The following is a 20,872-nucleotide window of genomic DNA, read 5'->3' on the forward strand; positions in this document are numbered from 1 at the left end:
AGATATCATCTCACACATTTCAGAATGGCTAAAATCAAAAACACAAGAAACAAGTGTTGGCAACCATGTGGAGATAAAGTAATTCTTGTGCAGTATTGGTGAGAATACAAACTGGTGCAGCCACTGTGAAATACACTTATGGAAGTTCCTCAGAAGGTTAAAAATAAGACTACCCTATGGTCCAGCTATCATATGACTGGGTATTTACCCCCAAAACTACAAAAATACAAATGCTGATAGCAGCATTATTTACAATAGTCACATTATGGAAACAGCTCAAGTATCCATTGATAGATGAATGGATAAAGAAATGGTATATATATACAAGTGAATATTACTCAGTCATAAAAAGTATAAAATATTGCCATTTGCAACAACATGGATGGAGCCAGACAGTACAATGTTAAGCCAAATAAGTCAGTCTGAGAAAGACAAATACCATATGATTTCGATCATATATGGAATTTAAGAAACAAAAAAAATTAAAAAATGAAGAAAGAGAGGGAGAGAGAGGGACACAGAGAAACCAAGAAACAGAATCTTAACTACAGAAAACAAACTGATGGTTACCAGAGGGGAGGTGGGTGAGGGATGGGTGAAATAGGTGATGGGGATTAAAGAGCACACTTACCATGATGAGCGCTGAGTAATGTGTAGAATTGCTGAATCTCTATATTGCACACCTGAAACTCATGTAACACTGTATGTTAACTATACTGGAAGTAAAATTTAAAAGTTCATAAAAAATGATGACTATCATGCTGTTTTCTTTTTTAAAAAATATTTTCTCCCATTTTATTGTTTATATTCTTAATATTTTCAGTGTTCCAAGATTCATTGTTTATGCACCACACCCAGTGCTCCATGTAGTACATGCTCTCCTTGATACCTAACTTTTGTATCATATGTTTCTCCCCCTTTGTGTTTTCTTTAATTTCTCTCAGCAATCTTTTGTAATTTACTATGTGTAGTCTTGCCTATATTTCACTAGCTTAATTTTCAGATACTTGATTTTTTAGATAATATTACAAATAACATTTTAAATTTAATGTAATTTTCCAATTGTTTATGGCTAGAATGTAGAAATATGATGGGTTTGCAAATTGTGTATCATGCTAACTCTAGTTCTAGCAGTTTTTGGAAAATTTCAAAGAGTGTTGTAGCATAAGTCATGCTTATAAATAGTGACAATTTTATTTTTTCCTCTTCAATATTTATGCTTTTTATTTCTTTTGTTTTCTTATTGCTCTAGACTAGACTTCAATACAATGTTTAATAGAAGTGGTAACAGTATACACCCTTGCCTTGTTCTGGATCAGAGGAAAAAAAGGTGTTTGTGGTTTCATGATATATGATATTACCTATAGGTTTTCCATATATAACCTTTGTCACATTGAAAAAGTTCACTTTATTCCTTTGTTGAGAATTTCTATTTTAAATAGGCATTGGATTTTGTCAAATGCTTTTTGTATATATTAAGATAATTGTGTTTTTTATTCTTTTTTCTGTTAGTATCAATCGTTGATTTTTCAAATAATAAACTAACTTTATATTCCTGGAATAAAATCCACTTTGGCATGTTTTTATGTATTGATAGATTGAATCTGCTAATATTTTCTTAAGTTTATCCAAATCTATATTCATGCAAGATATTGGTCTGTAACTTTAAAAAACATTTTTATCAAATATTGTTGGGGTAATGTTAGCATCATAAAAATGGTAAGTGCTCACTTCTATTTTCTGAAAGAGTTTCCCTCTTAAAATCTTCAATAGAAAAACTGATAAAACTTGGAATTTCTTTGTGGAAACATTTCGATTGTAACTTCTATTTATTAGATATAGAGTTATTTAATATTGTATGTCTTTTTGTATCAGTTTTTGCAAGTTGTAATTTTCAAGGAATTTTTCCAAGTTCATCTAGTGTTGGGAGATAATTCTCCATGGATTTGTCAAATTTCTGTATGTTTTGTGAGCTGAAGCACTGACAGCATTTGTCCCAGACTGTCTTTTTGAAGTTATTTGTATGGCAAGTCACCTTGGAAAATAGAAATGATTTCTCTGTCTGGAATAGAGGGCGGGTTTGTTGGTTGTCTGGTATTATAAAGATAATGTCTTTCTCTGGGGCAAATGTCAGGCGGGTTTGCTTGCAGTTCCTTTTCAAAGACTGGAGTTTTTCAACCTCAGGGTTCCTCAGCCATGACACAAAACAACTGTGTGTGCAGCATCCTCGAGAATTACTGTGTCTCCTGATGGAACTTAGGATTGAGGGAGAATCTGCTCAAACATGAAGCTCATGAGACTTGCTGTGAGTAATAAAATCCTTTGTCTCTGATCCAGGAGTCTTGTGTCTTCTGCTGGCACACACAAAACTGGCAGGCTAGTTTAGCTTGCAAATATACTGATATCTTTACAGTTCTTGACAATTCAGCATATTTTGTATTTCTTGAAAATTGGCATAAATTACGTATAGTACCCCTTCATTATCATTTGGGTGTAGATTAGTAAAAAGAAAAAACAACAACAACAAAAAACCCCTGCCTTTTTCACTTAATTTATTGTTCTTTCTCTCTGTTTCTCTCTGTGTGTGTGTTTGTGTGTGTTTGTGGTGTTTATTTTGCTAGGGGTTTATCAATGTTATTAATTTTTTTTTTACCATTTTAGGTACAAAATCTTTTACAATGTTATTAATTTTTAATGATAACTTCTGACTTCATTTATTTGCTCAATTTTGTCTTTTTTATATCATTAATTTCTGCTTTAATATATTACCTTTATTGTACTTATTTTGGGTTTAATTTTCTCTTCTTTTGTTAGTTCCTTATGAGGAAACTTAGATAATCAATTCTTATATCATTTTTATTTTCTAATAAAGGCATTTAATGTAACAAATTGCCTTCTAAGATTGCTTTAATGTACCTCACAAATTTTAATATGTGGTATTTTCATTACCATGCATTTTCAAGTACTTTCTAATTTCTCTTGTGATTTCTTCTTTGACCCATGGGTTATTTAGATGTGTGTAGCTAACTTTCCAAATATTTGAAGATTTTCTAGATGTCTTATAATGATCAATTTCTAATTTAATATTATAGTGGTCAGAGAGCATACTCTGTATGTCTACCTTGGTGAATGCTCCATGTGCATTTGAAAAGAATATTGGGTATTATTGGGTATTGTTCTAAAATATCAACTAGTTTTGGGATTGATGGCAGTTTTCACACTTTCTATATCATTACTGATTTTGTCTATTTGTTTTATCAATTGGATTTTAAAATTTCCAATTTCTACCTTTTCATTTTTCATTATGTATTTTTTAAAGATTTTTAACTTTTATTTATTTGACAGAGATCACAAGTAGGCAGAGAGGCAGGCAGGAGGTGGGGGAGGGAGCAGGCTCCCTGCTGAGTAGAAAACCCAATGCGAGACTTGATCCCAGGACCCTGAGATCATGACCTGAGCTGAAGGCAGAGGCTTAACCCACTGAGCCACCCAGGCTCCCCTTTTCTACCTTTTTAAAAAAAGGTAAATTTACATATTTTGCCTTTCCTTCTCTTGGATTTTTGTCCGTGCATTTTGAGATGTTTTTATTAGGAGCACGAATATTTAGATGATTACCATGTTTCCTTGATGACTCAACTTTTTAAAATCACTAAGTATTGTCTCTTTTAAACCCTGGTAATACCCTTGATTTTTTTTTTTTTAAGATTTTATTTATTTATTTGCCATAGAGAGAGAGATCACAAGTAGGCAGAGAGACAGGGAGAAGCAGGCTCCCCGCTGAGCAGAGAACCCCATGTGGGGCTTGATCCCAGGACCCTGGGACCATGACCTGAGCCGAAGACAGAGGCTTAACCCACTGAGCCACCCAGGTGCCCCAATACCCTTGATTTTGACATTGACTTTGTATTATTATAGCGGTACAACCCATCTTAGAAATGGTGCTTGCATATTTTGTCTTACAGCACACATTTACTTTTCACCTATCTGTGTCTTTGTATTTAAAGTAGGTTTCTTGCATGGCTTCTTTGCCATGGCTGGCTCAGTTGGTAAAGTATGCAACTGTTGATCTCTGGGTTGTGAGTTTGAGCCCCATGTTGGGTGTAGAGATTACTTAAGGAAATTTTTTAAAAAAGTTATTAAAGTGGGTTTCTTGCAAACAGCATAGTTATGTCTTGTATTTTTAATCTGTTTTTTAGTGGGAGTTTTAGTTAATTTAAAATTAATATAATATTTGGTATGGTTGGATCTGAGTCTATCATACTGCTATTTGTTCTGATAGTTCCATTTACTCTTTGTTTTTCTGTCATTTTTTGATGACTTCTCTTGGGTAAATTGAATATGATTTTTTACTTATACATACCCCCTCGACTGACTTTTTAGCTGTACTTTTTTAAGTGTTTGCTCTAGATACTAACACATGCATCTTTAACGAAACATAGTGTATCTTCAAAAAATATGTAATCATATCACACAGTGGAAAGAATCCTACGATGGTATAAAGAAGCTTACCCCCTCCCTCAATCCTTTGTGTTCTTGTGGTTATAAGTTTTACTTATACAAATGCTATGAAATCAAAGTATACATTGCTCTTATTTTTGTTTTAGACAATAAATAATTATCTCAACGTACCATTTCTGCTGTTCCTCATTCCTCCCTGCAGATACTCAGAGGTGAATTCTCTCAATTCTCCTGCCATGCCTCTAGTCTTCTGAGTACTAGCCCCATGAACTTAGTGAAGGACTGTGGGAAAGAGCTGTTGAATACACACTTGCTCTGTGACTGGGGAACCGTGGGGTACAAATCTGCTGTGCCAGTATACATGTATGAAACCTCCACAAACACCCGAAAGGACAGTGTTCGGAGAACTTCTGGGTTGGTAACCATGTGACGATGTGGAAAGGTGGCACATCTGGAGAGGGCATGTAAGCTCTGTGCCTTTTTCCCACACCTTGCCCTAGGCATTGCTTCCATCTGGTTGTTCCTGAGCTACATCCTTTTGTATCCTTATGGTAATCTAGTAATTAAAATGTTCCCCTGAGTTCCATGAGCTGCTCTAGCAAATTAGCTGAACCCGAGGAGGGAGTTATTGAGACAGGAGCACAACATCTTGACACTGCAGCTTCCAAGACTTTGAGGATGACACATCAAGAGTCACAAGGGCAGGTGCAGAGCATGCACTCTCCTCTTCCCTCTCTGCCCCAGGGTATGCACAGACTTATTATAATACATTTGCATTCTGGGTACAGACCCCATGGAGAAAGACTGCCAGGACTATTCAGGTACAAACCTTGAAGGGTCAAAATCTCCCCACCCAGCCTGTAGGAGGAGTCCCTGAAAGGATTGGAAGCTGCCTCCTTTAGAGACCACCGCGCTAGGAGTCACAGCACTTCCCAGCCCAGAGAACGGCCGCAAATATCCAATCCCAAAACAATCTAGGGCTTGTTCCATCTCATGAAACCTGCTTCTCCCCACCTTGAGCCCCTCCCCCACCATGAGAGTGTACTTCTGCTATAATAAACTGCTTTGGGCTTGCTACTTTTCTTCTGGCTATCTTTAGTCTGAGAGCGGATCCTCATGTAAATCTTCTCATGGGAATCCAAGGACCAGGACCTCCCACACAGCACAAATAGTCGTACTGATAACAAGGTCTCTAATCTATAGCCTATCAGTCAGAAGCACAGGTGGTCACCTAGGCTTGCAATTGGCATCTGTAGTGGCAGAGGAGGCAGTCTTTTAGGATTGAATACTTAACCCGTAGAATCTGATTCCATCTCCAGGTAGAGAGGATGAGAATTGAGTTGAATTGTAGGACACCCAGATAGTGTGCAGAAAATTGTTGGATATAAGGGGAAGAAGACCACTCATTAGAAATTGGTCTCAGAACATCCCTTGTAGGCCAATGAAAGTACATTTCAATTTTGTCTTTTTTTTTTCCTTCACCCTATCAGATACTGTATCAGATTTTCCACTCTGCCAGGGATAAAGGTGACCATTGTTCTTTTCCCCCCTAAGAACGTCTGGTCACTTTATGGAATGTAGTTCATTTAGATATCTTGGGTTTCTTATCTCTCTGACAGATGAAGACAAAAACGCCCACAGCTATGATTTAGTAACTTCTCTGGAGTGCTCTTGCTGCGGAATAAAAGCAACAGTTTCTCGTGACTTTTTACATCCTTATAGGAAGTGGCAGTCACCCGCTGTCACTTCAGATTTATTTGTGGAACTCAATCCCTCAGTGAAAATTGGTATAAACCTATGACTTTTGTGATCATTTTCAGTTAATAAAAATGTCTTACTTACAGTCAGCAATTCAAACATTTAGTCCAAATTAATAATAAATACTTAAAATTTCATTGAAATTTCCCCTTTCTCGGGTGCAGCTTACTGCAAGCTGGATACCAGTAGTGGAAGAGGGGACATCATTGGCTTTCTCTTACCTGCCCTGTGCTTCTGCCCTTCCTAATAAATGTAATTATTAATTCCTGTCTTTGTAACCTGCTTTCAGACCCCTGCCAGGTGGAGTCAGTGGGAAGAGGGAAGAGTGAGGAAGCAGAAATGCCTCACTTTACCAACACCAATTTCTGGCTGGGGGGGGATTTTTTTTTTTTTTTTTTTAACTCAGCTCTTTCTTGAGATCTTTCATGGATTCTTGGAGACCTGTGTCTGTCTCCCTCATTATCAGGGAATCTCCCACCTGACTTATCCTCCATGAAGTTAGATCCATCTCTATTGCAATGGGTCTTTAACACTTTCCTCTGCTTATCACTCTGGCTTCAGTTTGGCTGTGACTTTTGCTTCCAGGTGTTCCTGGTGAACAAAACTTGAGACTTTCCATGCTGTCCTTGCCCTGAGGAAACACATTCTTTGACCAGCTTTAGGAGAGCAGCTTCCCCTGTAGCTGTCTTTGTTTCCTAAGCAGCGAATCACACAACACTTACCTTTAGGTTTTCTAGATGGACTGAATGGCCATGTATCAAACTCTCTCGGCAACCATCTTGAAACATCTTTCTTTGTCACAATGTGTAGTAAGGATCCCCAGGACTCACCCCTTGGGGACTAGAATTCACAACCCAAGACTATAGTCTCCAAAATACTCGCTAATCTCCAAATCCCAATCTCTTTGTAACCTTTCTGTGGGTGAGAAGCCTAATAGTTACAAGCCTGATTTTTCACCTCCCTTAGAAATTATATGATCTTCTACTTCACTTTGGGATTGTGAAAAACTAGATAATAAGCCAACATAGACTTGCTTATGCTAAGCCCCTTGTTACTAAACCAAGACTTTACTTAATTACAGTCTTGGCTCTCCCACAAATGGAATCTTAAGCCAGCCAGTCAGGAATTGCCTGGTCAGCACTAGCGAGGTAATATGCCGGACAGACCCCAGTTATCCCCTAAAGGAAAGTAACCTTGTGATAACCAACCTACTTTTGTCTAGAATAACTTCCTTATTCCTGTTCCCTTCTGCCTATAAAAGTCTTTCATTTTGTACAGCTTTTTGGAGCTTCTTTCTGTCTGCTAGATTAGAAGCTGCATGATTCATAAATCATTAAATAAAGCCAATAAGATCTTCAAAATTTATTCCACTGAATTTTGTTTTTTAACAAAATATATCGTGGTGCCTCAGTGGAAACTTGCATTTTTTTAAAAAAAATCCTGTTCTACTTGAAGTCATGATAAATTGAAAACAACCACAGTCTAGCAATTAAAGGATACTAGGGTATAACTATTCAAAATAATATTCTGTAGCACCCTCCAAAAAAGAATGAGGACATTCTTTATTTGTTGATTTGAAATGATCCCTAAAATACAGTGTTAAGCAAAAAAAAAAAAAAAAAAAAAAAAAGAAAGAAAGAAAGGAAAAAAAAAGGAACAGTATGTAGATACAGGATGCGATTGCTATTTTTAAAAAAGTGGAAATAGATATGTTTTTGCTTGTGTTTAATAAAATATCTCTGATAGGATACACAGGAAACCGGTTGCCTCTAGAGAGGGATATTTGGTAGCCAGGGATAGCTTTTTTTGTTGTTTTTCTTTTTGAAATTTAAACCAAGTGAATATATAATTATGTTTAAAAAGAAGATAATGTTAAATTGGAAAAAAAAAGCATGTACAATGAGGAAGTGAAGATTACAACTGATTTCTTTCCAGAGCTTGGGTGTGAAGGAAAGGAAAGAGCATAAGCCAGAACTGGGTGCAGGGTTAAGGAGTGATGTTTTATTTTTTGTAGCAGAGTCATGGCTATTCCATGACTTGTGTAAGACTGTGACAAGATTTTGGAAACGGCACTCTAAATTATGGCTTCTAGGAATATTGAATATTTTAGGCTAAAAGAGTTTGAGAAAACAGTAGAAGCAGGAAGGTTGCTCTGACCTCCCCCCACACTGGTCTGCCCTGCTAGAGGTCATAAGATCCCATATGAGAGGTGCCCTCTCTATATCTGGAGGGAGGGAACATCCTTATCTGCAAAAACAGAGACTAGAATATTCTGCCAAGAAGAATCCTAACAAACAGGTCTTAGTAATTCTCCCCAGTTTATTGCACTTTCTTCAAACTCTCTGCCCTATCATAGTTCTACATGACTGCCTACTCTTCAACCCAAGCATAAAAATACTCAGATGCAACTGTTTCCTCAGGTCTTCATTCCTTACGAAGGCTCCATGTCACATAAAACTTGTATGCAAGAAATCTGGATGGTTTTCTTTTGTTAACCTTTCTTTTTGTCAGTTTCATATTCAGATTGAGCCAGGGACCCCAACAGGGTCAAGGAAAACTGGCTCATTCTCTACAGCAATTATATTGACCCATGACATCCTTCTCCCACCCAGGCATTTATTGACACCCACTGATTTATGAGAGACTTAGGGTTCTCCTGAGAAATCTTGAGCTGTATCCACCATGGGGATTCAGACGTATATTGTACGTCTCCCAAATGGTGTTTGATTGGAGAAGTGAGAGCAGAGACTAGAATATTTGATAGGACTAACGTCAAGAGAACTCTAAGAAGCCATGTTCTGAGTTTGTCATTCACGAAGAAAATAGTGTGCAAGGAGTTGTACAAAGTTGTGCAAAGCTTCAGGTCTGTTAGGGACATGCTTGCCATTAGGCTTCTTAAAAAACATTAAGGCAGAGGTTTGGGAGCCATAACCTTCTCTTCTGTCTGCACACACAGTTGTGCAGGCACCATGCAATGTACTGCTGCTAGTGTCCACATTGAAAACATTGGCTGGCAGAATGGTCAGCAGGACTCTGCACCCCAGCATGGAACCCTAGCTCAGCAGAGGTGAGGCCAGCAATTAGACATATTGCAGATTCAGCTGGAATCTTCAGAGGCTGCTGAGCTGGAGACAACTGTGCCAATACTCTCCAGCAGTGGATGATAGAACCTCAACACAGGGACAGGGAGAGGGCTAGGAGAGGTAGGTCTCTGGCAAGACAGCAGTCACAAACACAGCTTTCTCATGAATATATGTAAGATCTCCCTTCCTTTTGGGGATCTCACACATACTGGAGACAGAGGTAGGTGGAGGTTGCGGTTAGATTACTTGGCAAGGTGGAGGAAAACATTTGTAAACTACTTTCTTTTTTTAATCTGGTGCAATTTGAGTTCAATCTGGAAGCTGATGAAACCTGAGAGCATTTGGGTTACATAATATTTTTTATTTATAATTTACTTTTTGTGTAATAGAGACTTGTATATGTTCATTAGCTGTGCTTGAGTAATTAAGAGGAAGAGCTTGAACATAAAAGAATATAAGTGAGGGAGGAAATAAACCAATTTGTCAAGGTCCCTGGTCCTAGAATTGGGGCTAATGGTGGAGAGATAGGATCCAAAAAAAGACACCTTTTCTACAGAATCAAAAGGGGAACTGAGGAGGAGCTATTGTGGAAATAGATTTTTAAACATGGATTGGATTTCCTTAGTGTAGTCAAGGGCTGTCTCATCTGCTGAGAGATGAGTAAGAGAGATGAGTGGACTGGGGGTCTTGAGGAGAGCCATGAAGTTTTAGCTACTCCTTTTGGGGAATTCTGGCTGACTAGACAACTATAAAATAAGTGTTGAGTGGTGCCAAGGGCCCCACTGGAGTTGAAGACCATGAATTTTAAGTGAGATAGCTTTCCTGACCCCATAAGTCTCTAGGTTAGGTACATTCCTGTGGGCTTCCACAGGTGCATAATTTCCATATGATAATTACATATCACACTACCGTGTAGATGTTGAGCTTCCCCCCTCAAGAAGGAGGAGATGCTCTCTTATTCACTGTTTTATTCTTTTCTGAGTCTAGTATAATTTTTTCTACTGTTTTTAGTGCATAGCAGATGCTCAACAAATATTGGCTGAATAAACATCAACAATATGGCAGTTGTGAGATTGCTCCCATCACTCTCAGATGCCAGGGTAGAGAAGCAAAAGAGGTGGATGGTGTAAATGGTCCAGAGTAATTAGAAGATTTTCAGGTGGGTGTAGCAGGGGTTGAAGGAGCTGGCAAGAGCCTTGTTGACACATGCTCCATAAGGATTGGGTTGGACAGGATTTGAGAGGTGGTGCATGCCAAAACCAGGGAAAGGTCTGGGGCAAAACCATGGGAATGGTATGTTCATGGGAATCATTAGAGCTAGAGCAGGGCTGGGATGTGACCTTGGCAGGTCCAGACGTGCTCCTGGCCTTAACATTCTGCTTCTCAGTGCATTCCTCCCAACCTAGTAGGAACCTCCCACGACCAAGGATAAGGAGGGGAAAAAAGTTTAAACAACAAATAGATCCTACTTGAAAAACAGATTTGTGAGTGAGAAATGAAAACAGACATTGGAACTTGATTTTTAAATGACAATCTTGACATTAAATTCTTACAGAGAACTTTTCTTTCAAGTAGTTGACATGAGATTTACAAAATCATGTCATTATACTTTGAAATTCTCCTAGCCTTGGGTCAGTATTATTATATTGGCTTTGAAAGCAGGGACCATACCTGAGTCATCCTTGTAGGCCTTGGGCCTAGCATATGGGGATGTTGTCCAGTATGCTGGCATTGACCTAAAGTCTATCCCCGGGTCTTGCACCCAATTACTGTATTAATAATTATCATCTATTTCCACTGATATCCCAATCAGTTAAATTTACATGACTGTTTTTTGAGCTATCCAAGAGTATCCTCTAGCTTACAGATATTCTATTTAAGCAATACAAGTCAGAGCAACAAGACAAGCTTTGTACAGATTTCAGAATTGTAGGAGTAAGGAACCCTCACAGGTTCTCAAAGACTGCATTAAAAATAAATGTCTGCTGGATAAGAAATGTCACATCACTCTAACAAATAGGTTCTGGACATCCTCTTTTGGAAAACCCTCAATAAAGGGAAAATATGTACTCTTCCCAGTCTCAAGAAGTTTACAGTCAGGTGGAGAATGGTGAGAATGACACAAATAACTATAAAGGGAGCAGAATTGTGAAAGAGACAGAAGGAAGAAAAAAGACCATGGAAATTAACAAAGAGAAACAGCACTCTGCGGTACATAAAGGGCCTTCATTAATTGTACTATTATAAACAAACAACTTTTATAAGTTGCATATTACTAATATATTTTATATTGATGAATAGTAAAATTGTAATAAAATTATGATATTAAATTATAAAAAGAAAAGTTAGTTCATAGAATGCCATAGCAATTCCAAGGAATATAACTAATACATTATACGAAATTAATACTTGAAGATCAAGAAGCAATACAGAAGTTGAGAAAGGAGTTATTAAATGATAAAGGATGTCAAAATTGAATATTAATGTGGAGGAAAATAATTTAAATCCATGCCTCATCACTAAAATTTCATTAAGTTCCAAATGAGTTAGTGGGTTAAATTGTATCACAATCAGAAGAAAATAAAAGAGTCTATTTCTCCCACCTATGAAGAAGAGATATGTGTCTGTTAAGTTATAAATTTTATATCATTTAACAGAATAAATCTAGGAAATATGACACCTTTCTCTTAGAATGGGAAAATGATAAGACCAACATATAATACAAACTTACTATTAAAAGTAAAGAAATTTTACATATATATATATATATATCTCCAAAATGTAGCAGCTTAAAATGATAACCATTTATTTAGTGCCTGAGTCCATGGGTTGGTAACTTGGACTGACTCGCTGCTGCTCCTGCTGGTCTCTGCTGGCTTATTCAGGCATCTGGGGTCAGTTAGGTGGTCTGGCCTCTAAGGGTTGGCTAGCTGTCTGCTGACATGATGGGGCACCTGCTCTCATCATCTGAAAGTCTCATCAAGGTTTGTTCATGTGTGGCAGATGGGTTCCAAGTGCAGCCAGAGGGTAAATCCCAATGTACAAGTGCCTTACATGTCTCTGCCTGCATCACATTTGCTATTGTTCAATGAACTAAAACAATCACAAGGTCGGTTCCAGAGTCCATGTGGGAGGCCACTGCCATATGCAAAGGGGCATATTTGTGGCCATTTTGTCATCTACCCTACATCATAATTGGCAAAGGAGTCTGGCAGCTGTACCAGAGAGAACAGCAGATCATGGTATGGAAACTTCACTTACTAGTGATTAAAGAAATGCACGTTAATGTTGGCTTCTAGCTTTTTTTTGTAGAGCCGGAGACTGAGGCCCAAAGCTTTGTTAGGGTGGTGCAGAAGATGACTTCCCAGCCTGCCAGCCAAGCAAGGTCTTTGATGCCAAGTCCAGCAATAAAGGGTAAACCTGGGTTCCAACTCAGCTCGAGCATTTTCTAGTGGTATCACTTGTATAATATCACGAAGCCTCAGTTTCATTTCTATAAAATTGGAAAATAATACCTATTACATAGGTTATGAGGCTCAAATGAAATCATGTGATAATACTCTGCAAGTGTCCTGGTATCTGCTCAGTTCATGCCTCCTCCTTCCCTTTTCTATGATGTGATCTTATAAAACCAGCAACAAAGGAAAGTAAAACAAGAAAAACTCAAAGGAAATGCAGGAGCAAAATAAATAGATAAGCCTTAGGGACTAAAAAGAAACCAGTAACCCTTTATACTGGTTTTATATAATATATACCCTTTATTAATTCATTAATTATTGAGTGCCCTTTCTGGGCCTGGCCCCATGCTATGGAAATATGTCCCCTGCCCTCATGGATAGTCTAATGGCAGAGACGGACAATAAACAAATCAGTAAGTATGAAATTGTGACCTTAATTATGCTAGAAAGGACTCTTGATTAGTGCTAATAGGACAGCATATAATAGGAAGAGATAACCCAGTCAGAAGTGGGAGCTGGGCAGGGAAGACGTCCCTGAGAAATGAATGGGATGGAGTATGAAAGGGATGGGGAAGGTTATCTAAACTAGTGTAGGGCCATCAGAGTGGTCAAATCGCATGGCCCGAGCAAATGACAAGTAATTGTTTTACTCCTTAAAGCAATGTGAAGTCAGGGAAAGATATAGAGAAATTTGGGATTTGAAAAGCTTCTTCTGGAATCAGAGTAGAGAACAGATTAGAGGAGAGAATGAGTGACTGTAGGCAGGTGAATTAGGAAACTATAGACGGAGTCTTGTAATTTCTAATTTAGTTCAATTTTCCATAAAGCATTGCAAACCTATTCATTCTACTTTGATAAGTCCTAAGGAAATATACCCCAAATACTTGTACATTCATCAAAAATGATCAGTGATTAACATTAGATTAATAATGTCTAATGAATAAAGTTAACTAAATGGTTTAGGCAGTCAAGTCAGTATTAAAGTCTTTTATCGACCAACAGGTCATAATTCTTTTTTTGTCATTATCAGTTTAAAAAATTACCTTTCCTTCCTAGCTTGGCCAGCTTAATGATAACAACTTTCTAAGCAATATTGCAAGTTTGAATTCCTTATTCGTAGTAAAATTTGTACAGACATCTCAAAAGTCTGGGTTACTCCAGATAAAGTTTGGGTTTGGGCTTTACCTTGGCTGCAGTTTTATGAAGACACCATGAGTCGAATTAATCTCACACAAATTCCTCATTAAGTGAAGTTTTTCTTCCTGATCTTCAACTAACCTTTTTAACTGCCCCCAAAAGGAATAGACCTTAAAAATATGGAGCATTGTCAGGAAAAGTTGTTAAAAGCTATGTAATGGACCACAAAGATTATGGGGCATCTACAATGGTAAAATTAGACACTGTCTAGAGCACTATTTGTGATTATTGGTTTTTCATTGTTTTTGATGTATTTTATGATTCTGTACATCATAAAAAGTAAATAACAATCCAAATGATTCTTGTTTGTAGACATACCATTGAATAGTGTTCAGTGAAAAGAAGTGACAAACTTTGCATCTTTTGTAAATTTATTCCAGCATTCCTGCTGCTAATTTATATTTGTCAGACATTTCCTTTGAACAGGTTTAACTTCTTATTGACTCTCTCATTAATTCATGCAGTAAATAAAATCTTTGACTTGCATTCATTTTAAATGAAACTCTTGATTTTACGTTTTTTAAAAAATTATCCTTTTTCAGTGTCTAGTGTGTCCTCAGCATTAAGCTGGGGGCCTGCGAGACTCGCAATTTGACACACATGAAATAGTTGCAATCTACCCTGAACGGAGCGGGGCAAGCAAGTAGATTTTATAATAGAGACTTCAGGTTGCTACTGGATTTGAGAAAAGAGGGAGATTAGATCTTGCGCTCACCAAAAAAAGATTTGAGAGAAAAGGTATGATTTCAGGGCTAGGACTTCAGAAAGCCCAGAAGAGATAGAAGTTAGAACCTCTTATGATAAGGCAGGGAGGAAATCAAGCATGATCAGTTCAAAGAGATTTGCTCTTTGGCAAGGGGCTGGGTATAAGAAATGCCAAGATTAAGCATCCCACTCTTGATTTTGGCTCAGGTTGTCATTGGGGCTATGAGATCAAGCCCTGTGTCAGGATCTGTGCCTGGTTTGATTCTCTCTCTCCCTCTGCTCTTCCACACCTGCTCCCACTTTCTGTCTGTCTTTCAAAAAACAAAAAATAATCAAGGCTAAATTTTATTCAGCATATACTATGTACAAGGCAATTGGTGCCAGAAATTCTCAAGCCTGACTACCCATTAGAATCACCCATGGGAATGTAAAAATGCTGTTTCCCTGGGCCCCATTATCAGAAATCCGAATGTAATTGCTCTGGAAAGGGAAGTGCCAGGGAAAATACTCCAGGTGATTCTAAAATGAAACCAAGTTAATGAACTACTGTGCTATGCAATTTACAAGGGTCCTTTGATTTAATTTTAACGGCTCTAGTAACCCCTCAAGAGAGGTATTTTCATCCTGGTTTTCTAGAGGGGGGAATGAAGGCTCAGAGAGACTTAGTGATTTGCCTCAAGGGGCTGCTAAAAGAATGAGGGAAATCTTGATTACTAGTGGTTGGTTTGTGGAGAACACTCCAGGTGGAGAGAAAAGCAAGAACAGTAGTGACATAACATTCCTCTAGAGTATTAAGGAAATGTCAACAGAAGCAAATAGGTCCCACAATAAACAAATGAATACAAAGGGAACAAAATGTGACTCATTTGGGGAGTCTTACTAAAACGAAGAGTCTGGGATGGAGATTCTGCCTTTCTGATGATGCTGGTGATGCTGGTCCCCAGTGTGCATTCTGATTCTTTTTTAAAAGATTTATATATTTATTTTAGAGAGAGAGTGCACAAGTGTACGAGTGGGGGAAGGGGCAGAGATAGATAGTCTTCAAGCAGACTATCCACTGAGCTTGGTACTGCATGCAGGGCTCAATCTCACGATCCTGAGATCATGACTTGAGCTGAAACCAAGAGTCTGACGCTCAACGGACTAAGTCACCCAAGTGCCCCCCCCATTCTGCTTTTTAATTATAGGTTTTAGATAACATGGTCAATGCAGATTGACTCAGTTTCTTTTTCTGTAATTGGGGTCAATGGTTGATCCTACTGATGTAGATTTTGGGGTTCAGGGCAAATGATCAAGAAAGACATCTCCAGTCCAAAAAGTGGTTTTATTAAAGCATAAGAACAGGATCCACGAGCAGAAAAAAGCTGCATTGGGGTTGTGATAGGTGTCTGATTATATACTTTCAAGTTGGGAGGGGTTAGGGACAGCACAAGCCTACATGGAATCTAGAAACAAGATATCCAGGTCGCTGAAGGGGCTAGCTATTGTTAGGAAAAAGTCATTTATTACTGTTTAGTAAAAACTCAGTCATGAGACTCTGTTTATCTAAATGTTGGTGGGAGAGATAGAAATAAAGAATTTTCCAAAGGAATTTTTATATGTATAAAGTAGACTCACAGGATCCCAGGGAATGGGATAATGTTATGCTAAGATTGCCTTTTGCCTGTAACAATGTCAACACTGAGGCAACTGAGTTCCTAGAGGAAGGTCACTCTAACTGTTTCAAGGACTTGTGGATGGGCTTAAGCAGTAAGGAAATGTAAATTTTTCCTTTGCCTCTGTTTCCCACGTCACTACTACATGAAGGTTGTTTATGCATTAAAGCACAGTATCTGGGATGTAGTAATCACTCTATAAACTTTAGTGATAACTCTGTAATTTGCTTTAACTTTTCTAAGACTTCCCATCAGAACAACATGGCATCTTTCTGGGGGTTAAGGAAATACTAATAGAAACAAACAGTACTTCCTCATATCAGGGAGATCATATGATAGTTGTCTTTCTCTGCTTGACTTATTTCGCTAAGCATGATACGCTCTAGTTCCATCCACGTTGTCACAAATGGCAAGACTTCATTTCTTTTGATGGCTGCATAGTATTCCATTGTGTATATATACCACATCTTCTTTATCCATTCATCTGTTGATGGACATCTAGGTTCTTTCCATAGTTTGGCTATTGTGGACATTGCTGCTATAAACATTTGGGTGCACGTGCCCCTTCGGATCACTACGGTTGTATCTTTAGGGTAAATACCCAGTAGTGCAATTGCTGGGTCATAGGGCAGTTCTAGTTTCAACATTTTGAGGAACCTCCATGCTGTTTTCCAGAGTGGTTGCACCAGCTTGCATTCCCACCAACAGTGTAGGAGGGTTCCCCTTTCTCCACATCCTCACCAGCATCTGTCATTTCCTGACTTGTTAATTTTAGCCATTCTGACTGGTGTGAGGTGGTATCTCATTGTGGTTTTGATTTGTATTTCCCTGATGCCAAGTGATATGGAGCACTTTTTCATGTGTCTGTTGGCCATCTGGATATCTTCTTTGCAGAAATGTCTGTTCATGTTCTCTGCTCATTTCTTGATTGGATTATTTGTTCTTTGGGTGTTGAGTTTGCTAAGTTCTTTATAGATTTTGGACAGTAGTCCTTTATCTTATATGTCGTTTGCAAATATCTTCTCCCATTCTGTCAGTTGTCTTTTGGTTTTGTTAACTGTTTCCTTTGCTGTGCAAAAGCTTTTGATCTTGATAAAAAATAGTTCATTTTTGCCCTTGCTTCCCTTGCCTTTGGCGATGTTCCTAGGAAGATGTTGCTGTGGCTGAGGTTGAAGAGGTTGCTGCCTGTGTTCTCCTCAAGGATTTTGATGGATTCCTTTCTCACATTGAGGTCTTCCATCCATTTTGAGTCTATTTTCATGTGTGGTGTAAGGAAATGGTCCAATTTCATTTTTCTGCATGTGGCTGTCCAATTTTCCCAACACCATTTATTGAAGAGGCTGTCTTTTTTCCATTGGACATTCTTTCCTGCTTTGTTGAAGATTAGTTGACCATAGAGTTGAGGGTCTATTTCTGGGCCCTCTATTCTGTTCCATTGATCTATGTGTCTGTTTTTGTGCCAGTACCATGCTGTCTTGATGATGACAGCTTTGTAATAGAGCTTGAAGTCCGGAATTGTGATGCCACCAACTTTGGCTTTCTTTTTCAATATTCCTTTGCTATTCGAGGTCTTTTCTGGTTCCATATACATTTTAGGATTATTTGTTCCATTTCTTTGAAAAAGATGGATGGTACTTTGATAGGAATTGCATTAAATGTGTAGATTGCTTTAGGTAGCATAGACATCTTCACAATATTTATTCTTCCAATCCAGGAGCATGGAACATTTTTCCATTTCTTCCATTTTTTTCCTCAGTTTCTTTCATGAGTACTTTATAGTTTTCTGAGAATAGATTCTGTGCCTCTTTGATTAGGTTTATTCCTAGGTATCTTATGGTTTGGGTGCAATTGTAAATGGGATTGACTCCTTAATTTCTCTTTCTTCTGTCTTGTTGTTGGTGTAGAGAAATGCAACTGACACTTTACTGAATTCCTGTACAAGTTCTAGCAGTTTTGGAGTTGTGATGCAACATGGGGGCTTAAGGGGGTAGGAGAAAAATAAATGAAACAAGATGGGATTAGGAGGGAAACAAACCATAAATGACTCTTAATCTCACACAAAAAACTGAGGGTTGCTCGGGGGAGGGGTTTGGGAGAAGGGTGTAGGGTTATGGACATTGGGGAGGGTATGTGCTTTGGTGAGTGCTGTGAAGTATGTAAACCTGGCGATTCACAGACCTGTACCCCTGGGGATAAAAATATATTATATGTTTATAAAAAATTAAAAATTAAAAATTAAAAAAAAGAAACAAATAGGACATGGGAAAGTTAGGGTAAGGTATATGCAACCCCCCTTTGCTGGAAATAACAAGTACGAGTCTTGTGAAATTTGGTGCTCCCAGTATACAAGTAGGGAGCTGAACTTTTTAAATGTATTTAGGTTGATTAAACTCCACTGTAATTTTAGTAACTACTTTTCTGTATAAACTGAATCTCATATGAAATCCATTAGGAGTCTCGCTTCTATCTTTTTATTTTAGACTTATAGTGAAATTTATCGTAATATGAATATAGGAATTATATTGAATTAGGAATATTTTATATTGGAAGTTAACTATGCTGGAATATGTTCTTAGGTCATAATCAGCAAGCTAGGATTATATAGATTGTATAAGTTGATTTTGGTAGCTAAGATACAGCTCATTTTCAACAGATGCTCATTTTCAAAAATCTGTTTTTCTGAAGTATGTAAAGCAGAGAAGCCCCTCCATGCTTTGCTCCACCTTTAGAAAAATTCTCTGGAGAACTTTCTGTCAAGAAATTTCATGATAAAGGAGAAAACCTTCTACATTTTACTGTTCGGCAGTTTGGTTTTTCTCCTCTATATAGTATGGTCTAGTACTGGAAGACTCTTGTGCAGAACTGTAATCTGGTTATAGATCCTTGTTATTAGTGTCAATGATAATTACACAATATATTTTTGATAGTTTCTACAATCTGCACAGAGTTTTCACATACATTATTTCATTTAATATGTTCCAGAGCTCTGAGTAGGAGGGAAGATGGTTACAACTGCTTGTGAAGGAAAATAGGTGAGATTTGTCCCCAGTCACGTGGCTGACACATGAGGGAACAAAAATTAGAAACTCAGGCTTCCAATTTTTAACCCAGTGTTCTGTACATGGCCCATCAAGTATTGCACTGAGATTCAGACAATGAATGTAATAATCTTTAATAATGATTTTGCTAAATATAGTCAATAGAAATGAAAAGGTGTAAGACAATGAACCTTGGGAAAAACCAGAGAAGAGAGAAGAGAAGAAAGTCTGTTCTAATTGTGCCTCTCTTTTATATATACCTATATATAGGTATATTTCAATATATATGCACTTATATTTATAGTTTTATTGAGATAAGATGGACATATAACATTATTTAAGTTTGAGATGTACAACATGTTGACTTGATACACTTCCATATTGCAAACTGATGACCACCATAGCATTAGCTAACATTTTCATTATGTCACATAATTACCTTTTTTTTGGTGATGAGAGCATGTAAGATTTACTCTCAGCAACTTTCAAGTATATAATACAGTATTATTAACTGTAATGACCATGCTGTATATGAGAACCCCAGAATTTATTCATCTTCTGACTGAAATTTGTACCTTTTGACCAACATCTCCCCATTTATCCCACCTCCCTTCCTCTGATAACCATCCTTCTCTCTGTTTCTAGGGGTTTGGCTTTTGTTTATATTTTATATATAAGTGAAATCTTATAGTATTTATTTTTTCTGACTTATTTCACTTAGCATTATGCTCTCATCGTCCATCCATGTTGCCACAAGTGGCAGAACTTCCTTCTTTCTCACAGCTGAATAATACTATGGTATATATATATATATATATATATATATATATCTTTCTTTTATACATACCTACATATAGGTATATTTATATATGTGGTATACACACACACACACACACACACACACACATCTTCTTTATCCATTCGTCTGTTGATGGGTACTCATGTTGTTTCCATATCTTTTGCCTTTTCTTTATACCTGAGAAATCAATGGAAGTAGATTGAAAAATGATAATACTCCTTACCAAGATTTCCAGAATGAAGATCCAGGGTGATGAATCAAAAGCGTTTGTGTCTTTGTTTTTTAAACTAGTTGATAGTTAATGCTGAATGAGATACTATCCAATTGGGAAAGAGATGGAGAAGTATCTAAAGATCTAATTCCCAAGATAATTGTCCTTACCATACCTTGGTTCTATGTTCATCCCTCACCCAGGCAGATATTTGGGGTTTCTGAACAAAATCCAGGCTCTTCTCTGGGATATCTTCTCTCTCCTTGCTCTACCATCTCCACTGTTGGCATTTGAGAGCATAAATTTCTTCTGTTTTCCTCTTCCTTCCCATAATGATCTAAATAGAAGATACTTCAGCATTAGGGAAAGAGCAAAGTTTATCATCTCCACAAAAGGTTGAGGACCCTGCCATATAGTACTACAAACACATTAGACAGAGCAAGCAAGCAGTGAGATAGAAAATACTTTTTTTTCCAGGCCACTTAGTGTGGTGTGCTAAATAGTATGGTA

The 20,872-nt window shown here is 37.6% G+C and overlaps 1 protein-coding gene across 2 annotated transcripts in view; it reads left to right on the forward strand.

Moving 5' to 3' along the window:
* The first annotated feature begins 2,161 nt into the window (after positions 1-2,161).
* Positions 2,162-20,872, forward strand: part of CPO (carboxypeptidase O) — a 51,515-nt gene continuing 32,804 nt past the window's right edge. For both annotated transcript variants that reach the window (XM_044240825.1, XM_044240826.1), the window contains exon 1: positions 2,162-2,305. The gene's annotated coding sequence lies outside the window, so the exon portion shown is untranslated. The remainder of the gene's footprint in view (positions 2,306-20,872) is intronic.

This window comes from Neovison vison, chromosome 3 (genome assembly GCF_020171115.1).
Source record: "Neovison vison isolate M4711 chromosome 3, ASM_NN_V1, whole genome shotgun sequence".
Classification (NCBI taxonomy): domain Eukaryota; kingdom Metazoa; phylum Chordata; class Mammalia; order Carnivora; family Mustelidae; genus Neogale; species Neogale vison.